General features: G+C 44.9%; 4 pseudogenes; 2 read left to right on the plus strand and 2 right to left on the minus strand.

Moving 5' to 3' along the window:
* Window positions 1-2,679: 2,679 nt before the first annotated feature.
* LOC143936564 (5S ribosomal RNA) lies at window positions 2,680-2,798 on the minus strand (annotated as a pseudogene).
* A 695-nt stretch (window positions 2,799-3,493) lies between these two features.
* On the minus strand, window positions 3,494-3,612 carry LOC143937148 (5S ribosomal RNA; annotated as a pseudogene).
* A 14,972-nt stretch (window positions 3,613-18,584) lies between these two features.
* LOC143937720 (5S ribosomal RNA) lies at window positions 18,585-18,703 on the plus strand (annotated as a pseudogene).
* A 100-nt stretch (window positions 18,704-18,803) lies between these two features.
* Window positions 18,804-18,922, plus strand: LOC143936295 (5S ribosomal RNA; annotated as a pseudogene).
* Window positions 18,923-19,446: the final 524 nt, after the last annotated feature.

Genomic DNA, 19,446 nt, shown 5'->3' on the forward strand with positions numbered 1-19,446 from the left:
ATACGTTACCTGGGCGTTGACATCGCAGCGGATTTAGCGCAATTGTACCCGCTTAATTTTGTCCCTCTCCTGGATAGACTGAAATCTGATTTGGGAAACTGGCATGCTTTAACACTGACCTGGTTCGGGCGCTGTAATGCCTTCAAAATGACGGCCCTCCCGTGGATCTTATACATGTTCCAGACATTACCGATCCGGTTACCCCCAATTTTTTTCAGACAACTGCAGGTGCTGCTCCGGGACTTTATTTGGGCGCGCAAACCACCCAGAGCCCGTTTGCAATTGCTTGCCAGACCAAAGGACAAGGAGGGTCTGGGTCTCCCATATCTCAGACAATACTACAGAGTGACTCTGCTAGCGAGAGTCGTTGATTGGCATTGTAATGGCCCACACAAGCAGTGGGTGGAGATGGAGATTGAGGATGGATCCATTCCCCTATTGACCTCCCCGTGGCTCCTGTCCTCCCTACCAAAAGACCTCAGAGGTCACCCCATAGTGGGAGCTACGTTGGCTGTTGTGCGGAGGTTGTTCCGCTGCACACACATTGCTCCCCTGCCATCACCAATGACTCCGGTTATAGGTAATCCAGACTTCCCACCGGGATTTACCAACAAGAAACTGAGACAGTTGACAGTGGTGGGGAAACAGCGTCTGGGAGAGGTGTGGCCCTCGGGAGGGCTCCCGACCACGCAAACTATCGCCGAGCTTTCTGACCCTCCGCTTGACTTGTTTAGTGCTTATCAACTTCGTCACTTTCTTCTGGCCATACAAAGGGCCCCCTACACTCCTAGAGACCTGACACCCTATGAATCCATCTGTCACAAAAGGGAAACGGTGCGACACACCCTCTCCCTCCTGTACAACCTATTGAGTAGTCAGGAGGAGGAGTCGACCCCCACCATTTATCCACAAATGGGAGAGGGACTTAGGCATCACATTTACCCCACAACAGATAGGGAAGATCCTGACCTTAGTACATAAAGCTTCCATCGCAAACCAATATCAAGAATCAGGACACAAGATAGTCTCACGCTGGTATAGAGTCCCATACCTTCTGAATAAAATGGATAGATCGATCCCGGATGTTTGTTGGAGGTGAAATTCAGATACGGGGACCATGGGACACCTTTTCTGGGCATGCCCAGCCTTGAGGAACTTTTTGGTTCCCAGCAGCGTGCCTTCTACACTTGACCGAACAGCCTGTTCGAAAATACAAAAAAAACCTCACAATGCAACTCCTGAATGCCGCCCGGGCCTGCATTCCCGCACTGTGGAGGCAGCCTCAGCCCCCATCCAAGGTGCTGTGGTATTTCAAAGTCAATCATATTCTCCGGATGGAAGAATTGACCGCCACCCTTCACAACACTGAAGAGGCATTTAGTGTTACATGGAGGCCCTGGAGGTATTTTACTGGTTCTCGAGACTACATTCGGGAGGTGAGCAGTGCCTCTGTCCCAGAAAACGACTGAACATCTAACGTTTACCTACGTAGGCCATGTCTGCCCTGGGTGGCATTCCCCCCCTCCCTTTTTGTCTTTATTTTTCTTTTTCTCCCCGCCGCCATCCCCCCACCTCCTCTCTCTCCGTCTTTGCACTCTCTTCTTCCCCCGTCCTCCCTTTTGACTATGCCTTGTCTCCTTACTAGCCTTTGGGACCCAGAAGAACCCCAGGGTTCTGGACATGTCCGGCTCATATTTTACTCTGGTTCACGTAGGTCATGATAAGCTGGCTCGCTGTGGTCCCAGTTGTTCTCCATGATTACATTTGTCCGAACGGAGCTGCACTAGTTATACTGTACTACATGTCGGAGGTGGGGTTTCTCTCTTTTCTGCATGAAACTGTAGGACTCCCCTCTGAGAACCCAGAGTTATTTGGCTGCCTATTTTTTGTTACCATGTAATTGTGACCCTGGGTCATGCTGTATGGTTGACTGTTATATTTATGTTGTTCTACTTAATAAAAGAATAATAAAAATAAAAAAAATAAGTCAATACCAACAACTTAAAACTAAAGCCTATGGCATCGAGAAATCCCAGGCGGTCTCCCATCCAGGTACTAACCAGGTCCCAACCCTGCTTAGTATCTGAGATCAAATGCACGCTCAACCCTCTTGACAAACGCCAAGATGGTCACCTTGGGAAACAAACAAAAAAAACAAGTCAACGCCAACAACATAAAAAGAAGCCTGCGGCATTTGGAAAACCCAGGCGGTCTCCCATCCAGGTACAAACCAGGCCCAACCCTGGTTAGCCTCTGAGACCAAACGAGATTGGGCGCTTTCAGGGTGTTGTGCCCATAGGCAATTTCTTTGTGCACTCTCAACCTCCTTAACAAATGCCAAGATGGTCACCTTGAGAAACAAGGGAAAAAAAACAGGTCAAAGCCAACAACATAAAAAGAATCCTACGGCATCCGGTATTCCCAAGCGATCTCCCAATCAAGACACTAACCAGGCCAGATCCTTCTATGTCACCTGGTCTTCCCAGGCAGTCTCCCATCCAGGTACTAACCAGGCCTGACGATGCTAAGCCTCTGAAATCAGACGAGTTCCGGTGGTTTCAGGGTGATGTGGCCGTAAGCGTTCTCTTCAAGACACACCCAACCCTCTTGACAAACGCCAAGATGGTCGCCTTGAGAAACAAGCGAAAAAAACAGTTCAAAGCCAACAACATAAAAAGAAGCCTATGGCACCTGGTATTTCCAGGCGGTCTCCCATCCAGGTACTAGCCAGGCCCGACACTGTTTAGCCTCTGAGATCAGATGAGATTGGGCGCTTTCAGGGTGATGGGGCCGTAGGTGATCTCTTTGGGCACTCTCAACCCTCTTGTTAAACGCCAAGATGGTCACCTTGGGAAACAAGCGAAAATAAACAGGTAAACGCCAACAACATAAAAAGAAGCCTACGGCACCTGGTATTCACAGATGGTCTCCCATACAGGTATTAACCAGGCCGTACACTGCTAGGCCTCCGAGATCAGATGAGATTGTGCGCTTTCAGGGTGATGTGGCCATAGGTGTTCTATTTAGACACTCTCAACCCTCTTGACAAATACCAAGATGGTTATCTTGGGAAACAAGTGAAAAAAAACAGGTCAACGCCAACAACATAGACCCTGGCGGTCTCCCATCTGACCCAGGACCTGCTTAGCCTCTGAGATCGGGCGCTTTCAGGGTGATGTGACCTCAGGCGAACGCTTTGGGACATACTCAAAACTCTTGACTGATGCTAAAAGGGTCACCTTGGGAAACAAGCGAAAGAAAAACAGGTCAAAGCCAACAATATAAAAAGATTCCTATGGCACCTTTAATTAGGTACTATCCAGGCCGGACCCTGCTTAGCCTCTGAGATCAGATGAGATCGGGCGCTTTCAGGGGGATGTGGCCGTAGGAGATTTCTTTGGGCTCTCTCAGCCCTCTTGACAAATGCCAAGATGACCACCTTGGGAAACAAGTGGAAAAAAAAAACCATGTCAACGCCAACAACATAAAAAGAATCCTACGGCACCTGGTATTCCCAGTTGGTCTCCCATCCAGTTACTAATCAGGCCCGACAATGCTTAGCCTCCGAGATCAGACAAGATCAGGCAATTTCAAGGTGATGGGGCCATAGGCGATCTCTTCGGGCACTCTCAACCATCTTGACAAACGCCAACATGGTCATCTTGGGAAACAAGCGAAAAAAACCAAGTCATTGCCAACATTGGAGGCTAAGCAGGGTTGGACAATCAGTTTCCTTGCCTGAAATAGGCATCTCAGAACTGCCATCTGGCTACTTCCCGGGTTTCCAATTCCTTCAACTAATCCCAGGAGACAATACTTCGCCTCCATCCTGGTGGAGGTTTCAAACACCCGATCAATGGTTCCTGTCACCTCTGTCCAGTAGCGGATCAACTTCGGGCATCTCCAAAACATGTGCATCATGTCTCCCCCCATGTTCCCGCACCGGGGGCAACTTGCGTCCGGCCAAACTGAAAAAGTTTACGAGGAGCATAATAGGTTCTATATAATAAGAAAAGATGTGACATCCTCTGTGAGGAGAGCCACAATTCACCACAGGCAGGATTCCTGTGGCCAATTATAGCTCAGGAGGGTTTAGTACACACCCCACTAACCTCTCTATATACACTAACATCTTTGTATATACTAGTTTCTCTTTAAGCTAGTCTCTCTGTGTACCCCAGCCTCATTGTTTACTCTAGCATCTCTGTATACTCAAGCCTATCTGCATACACGAGTCTGTATTCTGTATTCACTAGCCTTTCTTCTGTCTTCTATATATACTAGCTTCTCTGTACACCCTTGCATCTCTGTAAACACTGTGTAAACTAGCCAGTCTTATGTATACCCTCGCCGACTGTATACACTAGACTCTCTGAATACACTAAACTCTCTGTATACCACAGCCTGTCTTCTGTATACACTAGACTGTAAAAACTAGCTAGAATACACCAGCCTGTCTTCTGTACCCACTCGACTCTCTGCATACACTACCCAGTCTTCTGTATAGAATGTCAGCTTTGATGTATACCCAAGCCTGTCTTCTGTATACACTAGCTTCTCTATATGCACTGTCCTTTCTGTATACACTCGACTCTCTCTATACACTAACCTCTCTATATACACTAACATCTTTGTATATACTAGCCTCTTTAAACTAGCCTCTCTGTGTACCCCAGCCTCACTGTTTACTCTAGCATCTCTGTATACTCAAGCCTATCTACATACACGAGTCTGTATTCTGTATTCACTAGCCTTTCTTCTGTATGCTGTAGTCTTCTATATATACCAGCTTCTCTGTACACCCTAGCACTGTAACAGTGCTAGGTTCCTGTATTACAGAAACAGAACACCAGAGAGAGTCGAGTGTATACAGATAGGACAGTGCATATAGAGAGACTAGTGTATACAGAAGACAGGCTTGGGTATACATCCAAGCTGACAGTGTATACAGAAGACTGGGTAGTGTATACAGAGAGTCTAGTGGGTACAGAAGACAGGCTGGTGTATTCTAGCTAGTTTTTACAGTCTAGCATATACAGAAGACAGGCTGTGGTAGTGTATTACAGAGATGCAAGGGTGTACAGAGAAGCTAGTATATATTGAAGACTACAGCATACAGAAGAAAGGCTAGTGAATACAGAATAAAGGCTGCTTCTACGGAGAGGCTAGTGTATGCAGAACACTATCTAGGGTGCATAGAGAGGCTAGATTATACAGAGAGGCTAGTGCATAGAGTGAAGCTATTGTATATAGAAGCCTGGTTAGTGTATACAGAGAAGCTAGTGTGTACAGAAGAAAGGCTAGACAGGCTATAAAGAGAGACAAGTTTTTACAGAAGACAGTTTGGGGTATACAGAGATGCTAGTTTATACAGAGAGACTAATGTATACAGAAGACAGGCTAGGCCATACAGAAGACAGAAGACGGGCTAGTGTATTCAGAACATAGGCTAGTGTATATCGAAGACAGGCTATTGTATGCAGAAGATCGGCTAGTGTAAACATGATGGTGTATATAGAGAGGCTAGTGAATTTAGAGGGTAGGCTAAGTGATAACAGAAGACAATCTGGGCTATACAGAGACATTTCATCATTTCATCTAGCTCACATCTCTAATGGAGTTTGTCTCATTGCCATGTTATGCCTTTTCATTCTTATGCTAAATATAGATCACTACACGATTTTAATCATCCACATCAAGCATGAAATAAAACTATCATACATCAAAATAAACCATGTACTCTTTTGCTCTATTTTGCATATTTGTAATTCTCCACATCAACTGTCACATTGAGTATGTGACAGTCCTGACACACCATCCTGACTTATTTTTCTTTATTTCTTATTAGAAATAGAGAGTACTATCTCAAAATCCGCTTAAATCTATTCACTTCGATGAGTTCTACCGCTAATTGTACGGTAATGCAAAATGTTCACAAAACCATCCATTTGCTACCAGACATGCTGCACATACTAAGATTAATGTAACTATCGCTCGCTAACGATATAAACAGTTTTATTGCTTTTCTGACATTAACCGAGTATCTCTGACATTAACTGAGTATCTCTCTGCACTATGATCTTAATAATAATAATAATAATAGGATTGTGTAATGCAAAGATCAACTAGTCTAATATAAGCTTTCTCATTATTACCGGCATATCCTTTAAATTTAGACGAACGCAACTATTTCTCGGCCATTTTCAAGCTAAGCTTTCAATCTCTTACCTTTGAACAGCGATACTTCCTCCCTACAATATTAAGCCATTTAAATGTCCTATTGGTCGCCTATATTATACAACTCTCTGAAAAGCCTATATGTAGAGAATAAAACTAGTCTTACATCTTAATAAAACTGTTTTATTGCTCAACCAGTATCAGCTGTCATGACAAATAAACGTTTCCACTGCCTCAATATTTTCCTAATTTGTTTTGCTATACTTATACATATACTCTGTAATTATTATATTATAGAGATTACTAACTCTAAATCATTGTAATACCCATAGTTATAATGTCTACAGCTAATTTTACGTTAAAGCAAAATTCACACAAAACCATCGTTTTAAAACCTTTACACATTAAGAGTAATGCAACCATCTCTCGCTACCTCTAAGCAATAGGATTCTCTTTCCAGTGGAAACGGAAAACAGTCAGTGTAAGCCGTCTTCGTGCGCAACAAAATTAATGGAACGATTTACACGTTGGAATTTGCAAGCTAAGTCAATTTACTCTTAAATAATGTACCTTTGCATTTATCCCTTGACTTTGCAACTATCCCTTGATCCCTTTTGTGTATTCACTATATCTCGACCTATACATGCTGCCTCAATATTTTCCTAATTTGTTTTGCTATACTTATTATTATTATTATTTTATAGAGGTTACTATCTCTAAATCATTGTAACAAGTTATAATGTCTACAGCTCATTTTACGTTAAAGCAAAAGTCACACAAAACCATCTTTTTTAAAACCTTTTACACACTGCACATTAAGAGTAATGCAACCATCTCTCGCTACCTCTATGCAATAGGATTCTCTTTCTGACTCTATTTTGTGTATTACTTCTTCTCCACATTAACTGTCACACTGATAACCATTTGTAACACATAACACGTGCAACACATTTTTTAACAGCAGCAAAATGTGAGAAAAGCAGTGGGACGATTTACTTGATTGAGAAGTGGTTGCAGTAGCAAAGCATAGCAATACAGTTTGATTACATTAATAACACATAATGCAACTATTTTACATTCACATCATGCATACATCCTAATGTAAGCTGTCTATCACTATTAATGTTCATGGTTACTGATATATTATGCCGATAACCAGTGGAAACGGAAAACAGTCAGTGTAAGCCGTCTTCGTGCGTAACAAAATTAATGGAACGATTTACACGTTGGAATTTGCAAGCTACGTCAATTTACTCTTAAATAATGTACCTTTGCAACTATCCCTTGACTTTGCAACTATCCCTTGGTCCCTTTTGTGTATTCACTATATCTCGACCTAAATATACTGCCTCAATATTTTCCTAATTTGTTTTGCTATACTTATTATTATTATTTTATAGAGATTACTATCTCTAAATCATTGTAATAAGTTATACTGATATATTATGCCGATAACCAGTGGAAACGGAAAACAGTCAGTGTAAGCCGTCTTCATACGTAACAAAATTAATGGAACGATTTACACGTTGGAATTTTCAAGCTACGTCAATTTACTCTTAAATACCCTTTAGCTGCTTAGCTCACACTTTGCTGTATGTAGCCGCGTTTACATGTAAGTAACCAATGGGGATTGACATTTCATGTCCATCTCACATCTCTAATGCAATTTGTCTCTTTGCCATGTCATACTTTGCCAGTTATTATACTTTCTCATCCGATAGAAACCTAGTCGTTGCTGATATTTCATGATTACAGCAATCATCTTATCTAATTGCTATTCCGACATTCTGCCTTGGTATTACTTTGCAACGCTCTATTGAACAATGTAAAGGTAAGCTAGATATTTTGTGTATTTCCACTTAAACTTGACCAATATATACTGTCTCAATATTATCCTTTCTAATTTTGCTAAATTAGATTATAGAGTTTGCTATGTCTAAATCCAGGTTACCTAATTTTAGTATAATACAAAACCATCTTATTGCTTCTTTACACGCTGCACATATTAAGAGTAATACAATGCTACCGATGTGAACAGTTTAATTGCTCTTCTCACATTTAGCTGGTATCTCTCTGCTATAGGAAACTGAATTTGTACCACAACGATCACTCATCTACGGGATAACTTTTACATTTAGAGTAATGAAATGATTTCTTAGTCATTTTGGAGCTACTGCAACTAACGCTTCCGATCTCTTTTAAACTGCAATACTTAATCTATGCAATATTAAGTAATATTTAGCTGCTTAGATAATGCAATTTATCTCTTTGCCATTGTCATACTTTGCCAGTTATTATACTTACTTATCCTTAAAGACACGTAAGGATCCTGAAAAACGATAGAAACCTGGTCACGTCGTTGCTGATATTTCATGATTACAGCAATCATCTCATCTAATGGATAGTCTCGGTGTCCCAGCCTCTCTGCATACACTAGCCTCACTGAATTCCCCAGACTGTCTTCTGTATACACAAGCCTATCTGTAAAAAAAAATAGCCGGTCTTCTGCATACTCTAGCCTCTCTGTGTAACACAGTCTCTCTCTGGATTCCCTAGCCTCCATCTCTGCATACCCAGGACCTTCCTCTGTATAATCTAGCCTATCTGTATACAGTAGCCTGTCTTTTGTACAAATTAGCTTCTCTGTAGCCGGTCTTCTGTATACACGAGCCTCACTCTTGGTTGTCTTTTGTATACACTAGCATCTCTTTATACACTAGTCCACCGGTATACACTAGCAAGTCTGCATACACTAGCCTCTCTTTGTAACCCAACTTCTTTCTCTGTATACCTTAGCCTCCATCTCTGCATACCCAGGACGTTCTTCTCTATAATCTAGCCTATGTGTATACACTAGCCGGTCTTCTGTAGACATTAGCCTCCCTGTATAAACTAGCTGGTCTACTGTATACACTAGTCCGTCTGTATACACTAGCAAGCCTGCATACACTAGCCTCTCTGTGTAACCCAGCCTCCATCTCTGCATACCCAGGACGTTCTTCTGTATAATCTAGCCTATCTGTATACACTAGTGACCATCTTGGCATGTGTCAAGAGGGTTGAGAGTGCACAAAGAAATTGCCTACGAGCACAACACCCTGAAAGCGCCCAATCTCGTTTGGTCTCAGAGGCTAAGCAGGGTTGGGCCTGGTTTGTACCTGGATGGGAGACCGCCTGGGATTTCTCGATGCCATAGGCTTTTTTTTTAAGTTGTTGGCATTGACTTATTTTTTTTTTTTGTTTTATTCTTTTATTAAGTATAAGTAGAACAACATAAATATAACAGTCAACCATACAGCATGACCCAGGGTCACAATTACATAGTAACAAAAAATAGGCAACCAAATAACTCTGGGTTCTCAGAGGGGAGTCCTAGAGTTTCATGCAGAAAAGAGAGAAACCCCACCTCCGACATGTAGTACAGTATAACTAATGCAGCTCCGTTTGGACAAATGTAATCATGGAGAACAACTGGGACCACAGCGAGCCAGCTTATCATGACCTATGTGAACCAGAGTAAAATATGAGCCGGTCGTGTCCGAACCCTGGGGTTCTTCTGGGTCCCAAAGGCTAGTAGGAAGACAAGGCATAGTGAAAAGGGAGGACGGGGGAAGAAGAGAGTGCAAAGACGGAGAGAGATGAGGGGGGGGGGGATGGCGGCGGGGAAAAATAGAAAAATAAAGACAAAAAGGGAGGGGGGGGGGAATGCCACCCAGGGCAGACATGGCCTACATAGGTAAACGTTAGATGTTCAGTCTTTTTCTGGGACAGGGGTGCTGCTCACCTCCCGAATGTAGTCTCGAGTACCAGTAAAATACCTCCAGGGCCTCCATGTAACACTAAATGCCTCTTCAGTGTTGTGAAGGGTGGCGGTCAATTCTTCCATCCGGAGAATATGATTGACTTTGGAATACCACAGCACCTTGGATGGGGGCTGAGGCTGCCTCCACAGTGTGGGAATGCAGGCCCGGGCGGCGTTCAGGAGTTGCATCGTGAGGGTTTTTTTGTATTTTTCGAACAGGCTGTTCGGTCAAGTGTAGAAGGCACGCTGCTGGGTTGTCTGCGATATCTACATTTCTGAGAGTTTTTATCATCCTGGTCACCTCCACCCAAAAGTTCCTCAAGGCCGGGCATGCCCAGAAAATTTGTCCCATGGTCCCCGTATCTGAATTGCACCTCCAACAAACATCCGGGATCGATCTATTCATTTTATTCAGAAGGTATGGGACTCTATACCAGCGTGAGACTATCTTGTATCCTGATTCTTGATATTGGTTTGCGATGGAAGCTTTATGTACTAATGTCAGGATCTTCCCTATCTGTTGTGGGGTAAATGTGATGCCAAAGTCCCTCTCCCATTTGTGGATAAATGGTGGGGTCGACTCCTCCTCCTGACTACTTAATAGGTTGTACAGGAGGGAGAAGGTGTGTCGCACAGGTTCCTTTTTGTGACAGATGGATTCATAGGGCGTCAGGTCTCTAGGAGTGTAGGGGGCCCTTTGTATGGCCAGACGAAAGTGACGAAGTTGATAAGCACTAAACAAGTCAAGCGGAGGGTCAGAAAGCTTGGCGACAGTTTGCGTGGTCGGGAGCCCTCCTGAGGGCCACACCTCTCCCAGACGCTGTTTCCCCACCACTGTCAACTGTCGCAGTTTCTTGTTGGTAAATCCCGGTGGGAAGTCTGGATTACCTATAACCGGAGTCATTAGTGACGGCAGGGGAGCAATGTGTGTGCAGCGGAACAACCTCCGCACAACAGCCAACGTAGCTCCCACTACGGGGCGATCTCTGAGGTCTTTTGGTAGGGAGGACAGGAGCCACGGGGAGGTCAATAGGGGAATGGATCCATCCTCAATCTCCATCTCCACCCACTGCTTGTGTGGGCCATTACAATGCCAATCAACGACTCTCGCTAGCAGAGTCGCTCTGTTGTATTGTCTGAGATCTGGGAAACCCAGACCCCCCTTGTCCTTTGGTCTGGCAAGCAATTGCAAACGGGCTCTGGGCGGTTTGCGCACCCAAATAAAGTCCCGGAGCAGCACCTACAGTTGTCTGAAAAAAATTGGGGGTAACCGGATCGGTCTTCTTTTTGTTTCAAACATTTTATTAAAGTATAAGGAGTATTACATTACAATACAAGCCAAATTTATGCAATACTGATACAATACAATATGCTTAATACAATCACAGTCGGGAATATCTCCCATCAAATAATAACAGGAATTGGTAAAGAAACACAATCGGAGTCAAGCAGTATCATTATCATAAGCATTCAATTATTTATGTCTCCACCATCCAAGTCATGTAAGTCAGGTTAAGTTGGAGTGTGGAGTATGGGGCCAAGGGAAAAAAACTGGGGCGAACTAACTAAAGGAGGTCCCTGGAAAGAAACCGTGTACCAACGGGGATAACATGTGTATCTTTCAACCATCCACCCCTAATGGGAACTCACTGTGGATGTGAAAGGTACACTGCTGTAGACCTATCGGTTATGGGACAGGATTTCTGAACATCACTATGTGTAGTCATAAACCGCCTATTTCGCATTATGAGGGAGTGGGTACAGAGAGGTCGGAGTAAGCAGAAAGATTTCATTGTAGGGGTCATAAGGGAGAGGAAGAAGGGGAGGGCGGGTTAAGGAGATAAAGGGGGTGACTAAAGTGACAGGGGTGACGGAGTTACTGAGGAGTAGGGTGTCTCAAGTCGAAATGAGTGAGAGAGGTAGTGGAAGTAGATCGAAAATGTATCCAGCAAGGCCAAATTTGGGTAAACTTATCATGTTTGTCGTGTGATTGCAAAATGAGTCTTTCCATTTCTTCAGTCCTATTAATCTGTCGGTACCAGTCTTCCAAAGTGGGGTTTGATTTGGACTTCCACCGTCTGGGAATGCACTGTGTAGCTGCGTTAATCAAATGTAGAACTAGTGAGCGTTTATAGCTACAGAAAGGTATGGGAGTGTGATGTAAGAGGTATTGGGCTGGAGAGTATTCTGGTTGAAAAGTCGTTATTTGAGTGATTTTGTCGTGAACTTTTTTCCAAAAGGTTTGAATCGCTGGGCAGTCCCACCAGATGTGGAGAAAGGAGCCCACTGCTGAGTCACATCGCCAACACATTGGGGACACATCTGGGAATATTTTATGTACCTTATCTGGGGTGTGGTACCATCTAGAGCACAGTTTGTATCTGTTTTCCTGTGTGGAAACACTAAGGGATCCCTTATGCGTGTGGTAATAAATAGATGCCCAATCGTCATTAGACCAGATAGCACTAAGTTCAGTCTCCCACAATTGTCGAGAGGGGGCGTACAATGTACTGCCTGTAGTGAGTAGAGCCGCAATCTGAGAAATAATATGCGTCTGGGGTTCCTGACTATTGCACAAATTTTCAAAAGGGGTTAATCTCTACACCAATTTGAAAGAGGCCTAGTGGAATAGAAAAAGTGTCGGATTTGTAAATATTTAAAAAATGGTAAGTGTAATTCTGGAAATTCGGCTGTCATCTCTGGGTAAGAGAGCAATGTCTTACGTCGAAAGAATTGGTACGCCCTATAAGAAGGCTGGGGTTGTGGAGTCGGGGGGTCATTAGACATGACCCCCGGTGGAAAGGCCGGGTTGGTAGACAAAGGGGTCATCGGACCATTAGGAAGATGTAAGCCAAGTGTGTTGGATGTCTGGTGAACCACCCTGATTGAGGGTCCAATCGAAGGGTGTTTCATGCACGACGCGGGGATACTAGATTTGGGAATCCACGATAAATTTATCAGCGGGAGAGGACTCAGTGCTTGTTCTAACTGAACCCAAGCTTTGGAATTATGGTGCAAATGCCAATCTAGTACTCTCTGTAGGAGGTTGGCGTGGTAATAGGTGTGAATGTCTGGCAATCCTAGGCCTCCTTTTGTTTTAGGAAGGATTAGCTTTGCCCAGCTTAGACGAGGGGATCTATGAGACCATATAAAAGTTCTACACATCTGTTTGTAAGCGTTGAAAAACCTTTTGGGGAGATCAATGGGTATAGCCTGCAAAAGATATAACAACCTTGGGAGCACATTCATTTTTAAAATAGCAATCCTCCCAAACCACGAAAAAGACGTCCTGTGCCATTTCAGGAGGTCCTCTTGTGTGGTTAGAAGAACAGGGCCGAAATTACAGTCATAAAGATGGGAGAGCGTATTTGGGAGTTTGATTCCCAAGTATGTCAATGTGTTACGTTCCCATTGGAAAGGGTAGTTACCTTTACATTGTGTTACAAGGCGTTCCGACAGGGTGACCGGTAATGCTTTAGATTTATCAAAGTTGATCTTTAAATTGGATATTGTATGGAAAGAGTCTAAGCCTCGCAGGAGGTTGGGAATTGATATGATCGGGTTGGAGAGAAAGAGCAAAATGTCATCCGCGTAGGCGGCGAGTTTGTATGTTTTATCGTTGATCGATATCCCCACTATGTTTTGATTGTCTTTGAGCATGTTAAGGACAGGCTCCAGAGTGAGCACAAAGATGAGTGGGGAAAGAGGGCAACCTTGGCGTGTGCCATTGGTGATAGAGAAGGCGTTCGACAGGTGGCCATTAACCTTGACCCTCGCGGACGGAGCTGAGTATAAAAGCCGTATCATTTGTAGCAGTCTAGGAGGGATTCCAATATATTGCAAAGTGGAGATCATATAATCCCAGGCCACTCTGTCGAACGCCTTCTCTGCATCTAGGGACAGGAAAAAGCCTTCTGATTGGGACGTGGTGAGCCAATGGTGAATATTTATTGCTTTAATGGTATTGTCCCTGGCTTCTCTGCCAGGGACAAAGCCTACTTGGTCAGTGGATATCAGATCAGGGAGTAAGGGTGACAGGCGATTTGCTAAAATTTTGGTGTATATTTTCAAATCTACATTGAGTAAAGAAATAGGGCGGTAATTAGTGACTAATGAAGGGTCCTTACCTGGTTTGGGAATTAAGGTAATATGTGCTTCTAGGAGGTCCGAATTATTTCTCGTGGATTGTGGAAGGGCATTAAAGGTCTCAGCCAAGTGTGGGGACAATAGATCAGGGAAGGATTTATAGTATGCCGCCGTTAATCCGTCCGGGCCCGGGCTCTTCCCGGACTTCAGTTGCTTAATTGTTTCCTTGATTTCTAACAACGAGATAGGGGCATCCAGCGAGGAGATGTCTATGTTATTTAAGGTGGACGGGGCATATTTTGATAGAAAGTCATGAATAATGTCAGCCCGGGGCGTGGGGTCAGCAGTATGAGAAGCTCGAGGTAAATTGTATAATGATTGAAAATATTCAACAAAGTGTTTTGCTATGGCATCAGGTGCTACAATAGGAGTCCCTGTGGGGGTCGTAATCTTATGTATGGTATATTGCATTCTCTTATTCTTTAGAGCCGTCGCAAAAAATTTGCCGGCCTTGTTTCCAAATTCATAAAACATTTTGTGCGTGAGAGCAAATTTACGTTTGACTGACAATTGTAATTCCTCTAAAAGCTTCTCCCTGGCTTTAGTAAGTTCGGTGAGATTGGAGGTCGCAAGGGTGCGTTTATGTGTCCGTTCTAACGTGCGTATTCGACGGTGTAACTCCGCGATGCGAGCCTCTCTAAATTTTTTCCGTTTAGCAGCTAGAGAAATGAACAGTCCCCTCACTACACATTTGTGCGCAGCCCATATGGTTTCTATAGAGGAGTCAGCGCCGGAGTTGTCTGAAAAGTCGTTTTGTAAACATTCCAGGGTGGCTTGTTTGTGGTCAAGATCTAGAAGTAGAGAGTCATCCAGTCTCCAAACCAGTGGACGTTGGGGCGTAGTCGTCAGGTTAAGAGAGATAGTGATCGGATTGTGATCTGAGAGAAATGCAGGTTCCATGGTGGCTTGCATCAAGCAGCCTACGTCGTTTTGTGTAAGAAAGAGGTGATCAATTCTTGAATATTTGTTATGAGGCGGGGAGAAGAATGTGAAATCTTTAGTGGTCGGATGTAACATACGCCAGGTGTTGTGTAGTGTAAGGGATTGGAGTTCCATTTTGATGGCCTGCAATGCCCTGTATGTGATACAGGAGGTACCATTGGAAGTATCGATGTCTGGGGAAAACGGGATATTAAAGTCTCCCCCTAGGACGAGCATCCCGTGGTGGAAGGTGGTGAGTTGAGAAAGGGTATCTCGGAAGAACGGTACATGTCTAGTATTTGGAGCATATATGTTAGCTACAGTAATAGGTCTATTGTACAGGTATCCTTTGAGGAAGAGATATCGGCCCATTGGGTCTGACCGGACTTCCGTGACAGTGAGAGGGCAATGTTTTGATACCAATATAGAGACTCCTTTGGATTTGGATTCAGCCGACGTGGCGTGATATACCGTTGGATAGCGCGCGTCATGTAATTTGGGTATAGAATTGAGCGCGTGCTCTATGTAAAGCAAAAAGCAGTTTTGATCTCTTCTCGGGAGTGTTTAAACCTCTAATATTAACCGAGTAAAATTTAGTACCGGTGGTAAAATCAGGTGGAGAAGTACGATCGTCTCGAGAAGAATGTGCTTCGGTCATGTTCAGTGAGGTGCAAGTAAGTCAGATCAACGGGAATTGGGGGGGGGGGAGCTAGGAGGGTAAGCACAGACCGATCAGTAGTTAGAACGTTGCTGGGCGCAAAGGGGCGAATTCCTGACACTGTGGAGAGAAGAAGGGCGCGTGCGGGGGATGGGGGGGGGGAAGGGGCGGAAAGAGTCAGACCACTTGTTCGGTGGTACGAGAAGTAAAATAGAGTAGGATGGGTCAAGGATTCCCCGACACTGTACGAAGGGAGTCCCAGACGTCACCCTACAGTGGGGTTGGCTAAAACTCAGCCCAACAACGGATCACAGGGAGTTCGTCGAGTGGATATCTGCACGGCATCCCAGGACTTTGAGATGTGTTTGGTGGGAGCAGGTCTACAGCATGAATGGCATGCACGAAAATGAGCTAACGAAGGGAGAACAGTTTACGAAGGATCCCAATGTGCGAACAAATTAAGTAAATACTTGCAATTGCATAACACAGTACGCACCAGGGGATCACTCGACTACACACATATAGAAAGTTGTTAATAAGCAGCTACTGTTTATAAAGGTACGACCGCATGTTTAGCATGCATAAAAAAGAAAAACAAAAAAGAAAAACCCTCAAGATGTTTGTTAAGCGTGTCCGAATCCGCAGGCGACGTAGGAACAGTTAGTCGCCTCCCGGAGTCGATCGCAAAAAATGTTAAATTAGAGAGAATAAGCTTGTAAATCACAACCATGTAACCACAATATAACATCAACAGATCAGGGTAATAATACTTATCCACTGGGGGGCCTGCGAAGAAAAGAAAAAAAAAAGATCCAGTCATACGCGACGGGTGCATTGCAGTCCGTCAGTGCCATTTAGGGAGTTTCAAGCGAGTGGGTTTAGGAACAGACGAACGATTCCAGGATATGTAACAGTCAGCAGTTCTGCGAGGAAGATAGTACAATTAATCTGCTCAAGGCACAGATGGTGAACATCGGAGTGATAGATGTGTAGGAGAAGGTCGTGTGGACATTCAGCGTGGAATGGCATGGAACAGACTCGTCAGTAACCGATAACGAACAGTGTCCTGAAGGCAGGCAAGATCGAAAAGTTCCTCTTGTGGAGTGCGAGCTGTTGCACGTTTCTATATCCTGGAAGCATTACCAATCGAAGGGCTTCAGCCAAGATCGATCGCAGATCGCTCGTCAGTGGATTGAGTAGCGACCAAGAGGCACGTAGGGTCCGAGTCTTTACTAGATCTATGTTAGGTGGCCAGCGGGACTGAAAGTGTTCGTATACCGTAGACGTGCTGAGGCAAGGAGCAAAAAGGAAGAAATAACCAAAACCGAGTCACCATGAACGTATGGTAACTAGCAACTTACTGCAGACAGTCACGGGCAATGAAAACAGTCCATCCTGGCAGAAAAGTGGCAGGCAACAGAACCAGGCGTGGAGGTCCGATCAGATCGGGGAAGTGAAGAGAAGAGGACGGCACCTCATTCAGTATTCTCTTCTCGCCCGACGGCGCGTGGAGAAGAAGAGGGACTGTGATCCCCGCGAGCGATGTCAGGTGGGCGCCGACCTCTTGGTCCCGAGGGGGATCTTCGTCTGTGGAAAGAGGCATCTTGAGTATCCATCGGATCCGCGCGTTGTCGGGGCACTTTAGGTATCATCGGGCAGAAGGAAGCGTACCAGTTAGGGAGCTCTACCATGGGGATATTCAGAATAGAGCAGAAGTTTGGCAAGTCTTCCGGCACCTTCAGGTGTGCAGTACGGCCTGAGTCGGACGCTGCAAGGCAGAAAGGGAACTTCCACTTGTACTGTATGCCATGAGTCTTCAGAACGTCCAGCAGGGGGCGCAAATCCCTGCGGTGTTGTAAAGTTATTCCAGAGAGGTCCTGAAAGATCTGGATGGGGTAGAGCCAAAAGTTATGGTCTGCCTTGTTCTGGCAGCTTTTAAAATGTCCTCTTTGAGGTGATAGTTGACCAGGCAACACACAATGTCCCTTGGAGGATCAGTGTCCCTTCCCTTCGGTCTTAGAGCGCGGTGGATGCGTTCAAATTCAATGTTAGATTGAGGTTGTCTTCCCAGGATATCATTAAAGATGGAGGTGACTGCTGAGGTGATTTGGTCAGCTTCAACTGATTCAGGGAGGCCTCTAACCCTCAGGTTATGACGCCTCCCCCTGTTGTCCAAATCCTCTAAATGTCGCTGAATATCCCTCATTTGTAAAGAGTGCGAGTCCAGTTTCCTTGTGGTCTTGCGGAGCGATATTTCATGCTGGTCTGTGATTTGTTCCACAGTGTGCATACGATCCGAAAGGCCTCTAATGTCCACCCTGAGTTCGGCAATGGCTGCAGATAACGTGTCCTTGATATCTGAGGCGATAGAACGGAGGTCATTCATGCTGATCGGTTGCGAAGAGGAAGTCATCTGTGGGGAATGATCATTCAGTCTCTGAGCCGCTGCGTTCTCAGCCACAAGATTGTCAGATAGGACAATCGTCCCCTGTGAGTGAGGACGAGAGTCTGTGGCCTGGGATGCGCTGTGGCGGGAAGGCGCCATGTTTCCTCGTTGCGACCTGAACATCTCCGGGATGTTGTGAGGCGGCTGTCCGGCCGAATTCTCCCTCGGGGAGCGGGATCTGGATGCGGAGGACGAGCGGGATGCTGTACCCATCGTTAGGGGGAAAGCTGCGGCGAGAATACCTGCGGTAAGCAGTAACTTTCGTCCTGGGATGTCGGAGCTAAGAGCTTAAGCGACCGCCATCAAGCTCAGCCAGGCCACGCCCCCATCGGTCTTCTTTTTATGTTGTTGACATTGACCTGTTTTTTTTCGCTTGTATCTCAAGGTGACTATCTTGGCATTTGTCAAGAGGGTTGAGAATGCCCAAAGAGATTGCCTATGGGCACATAACCCTGAAAGTACCCGATCTCTTCTGATCTCAGAAGCTAAACAGGGTTGAGCCTTGCTAGTACCTGGATTGGAGACCACCTGGGAATACTAGGTGCTGTAGGCTTCTTTTTATGTTGTTGGCCTTGACCTGTTTTTTTTTCACTTGTTTCCCAAGGTGACCATCTTGGCGTTTGCCAAGAGGGTTGAGAGTGCCGGAAGAGGTCACCTACGGCCCCATCACCCTGAAAGCCCCCAATCTCGTCTGATCTCGGATACTAAACAGTGTCGGGCCTGGTTAGTACCTGGATGGGAGACCGCCTGGGAATACCAGGTGCCATAGGCTTCTTTTTTTTTAATTTTTTTTTATTTAGTAGTATGCGACATACAATGCAAAGGCAACTTCACAGAATGTGTTATACAAATAGTTACAAACAAACGATCATATTGCATGGATATCAGAGCCAATGGTAAGAAGTCCGAGGAGAATAGCACGTGTACAGCTTTGCGGTCATATCAAGATGAGATTAAAGCTCCATCTCGTTGGGATCCTCTACCACTTAAAATATTATTGATACTAGCCCTGCTACCCTCGAAGAGTTTAGATATCCATAGATAGGGGAAGAGTATTGTGTAGTAGTCAAATGGGGTCGGAACATACCATTTTCTTTTCCCTTTTTTGAGTTATGAAGGGAAATAGTAGAACTGAAAGGAGGGAGAAGGGGAAAGAGAATATTGGGGAAGGAAATGGCAGAAAAGGAAAAGAAGGGGTAAGGGGGTGTCGTGGGTAGAGTGGATAGGGTGGGGTCCCCTCCCAGGGAGCAAGAGACGCCCTCGGCTCACCAGCTCATCAGCTGTCCAACGTTTGGA

The sequence above is a fragment of the Lithobates pipiens genome, unplaced genomic scaffold, assembly GCF_037356315.1.
Source record: "Lithobates pipiens isolate NorthernLeopardFrog02 unplaced genomic scaffold, aLitPip1_a1.2 Scaffold_28, whole genome shotgun sequence".
Taxonomy (NCBI): Eukaryota; Metazoa; Chordata; class Amphibia; order Anura; family Ranidae; genus Lithobates; species Lithobates pipiens.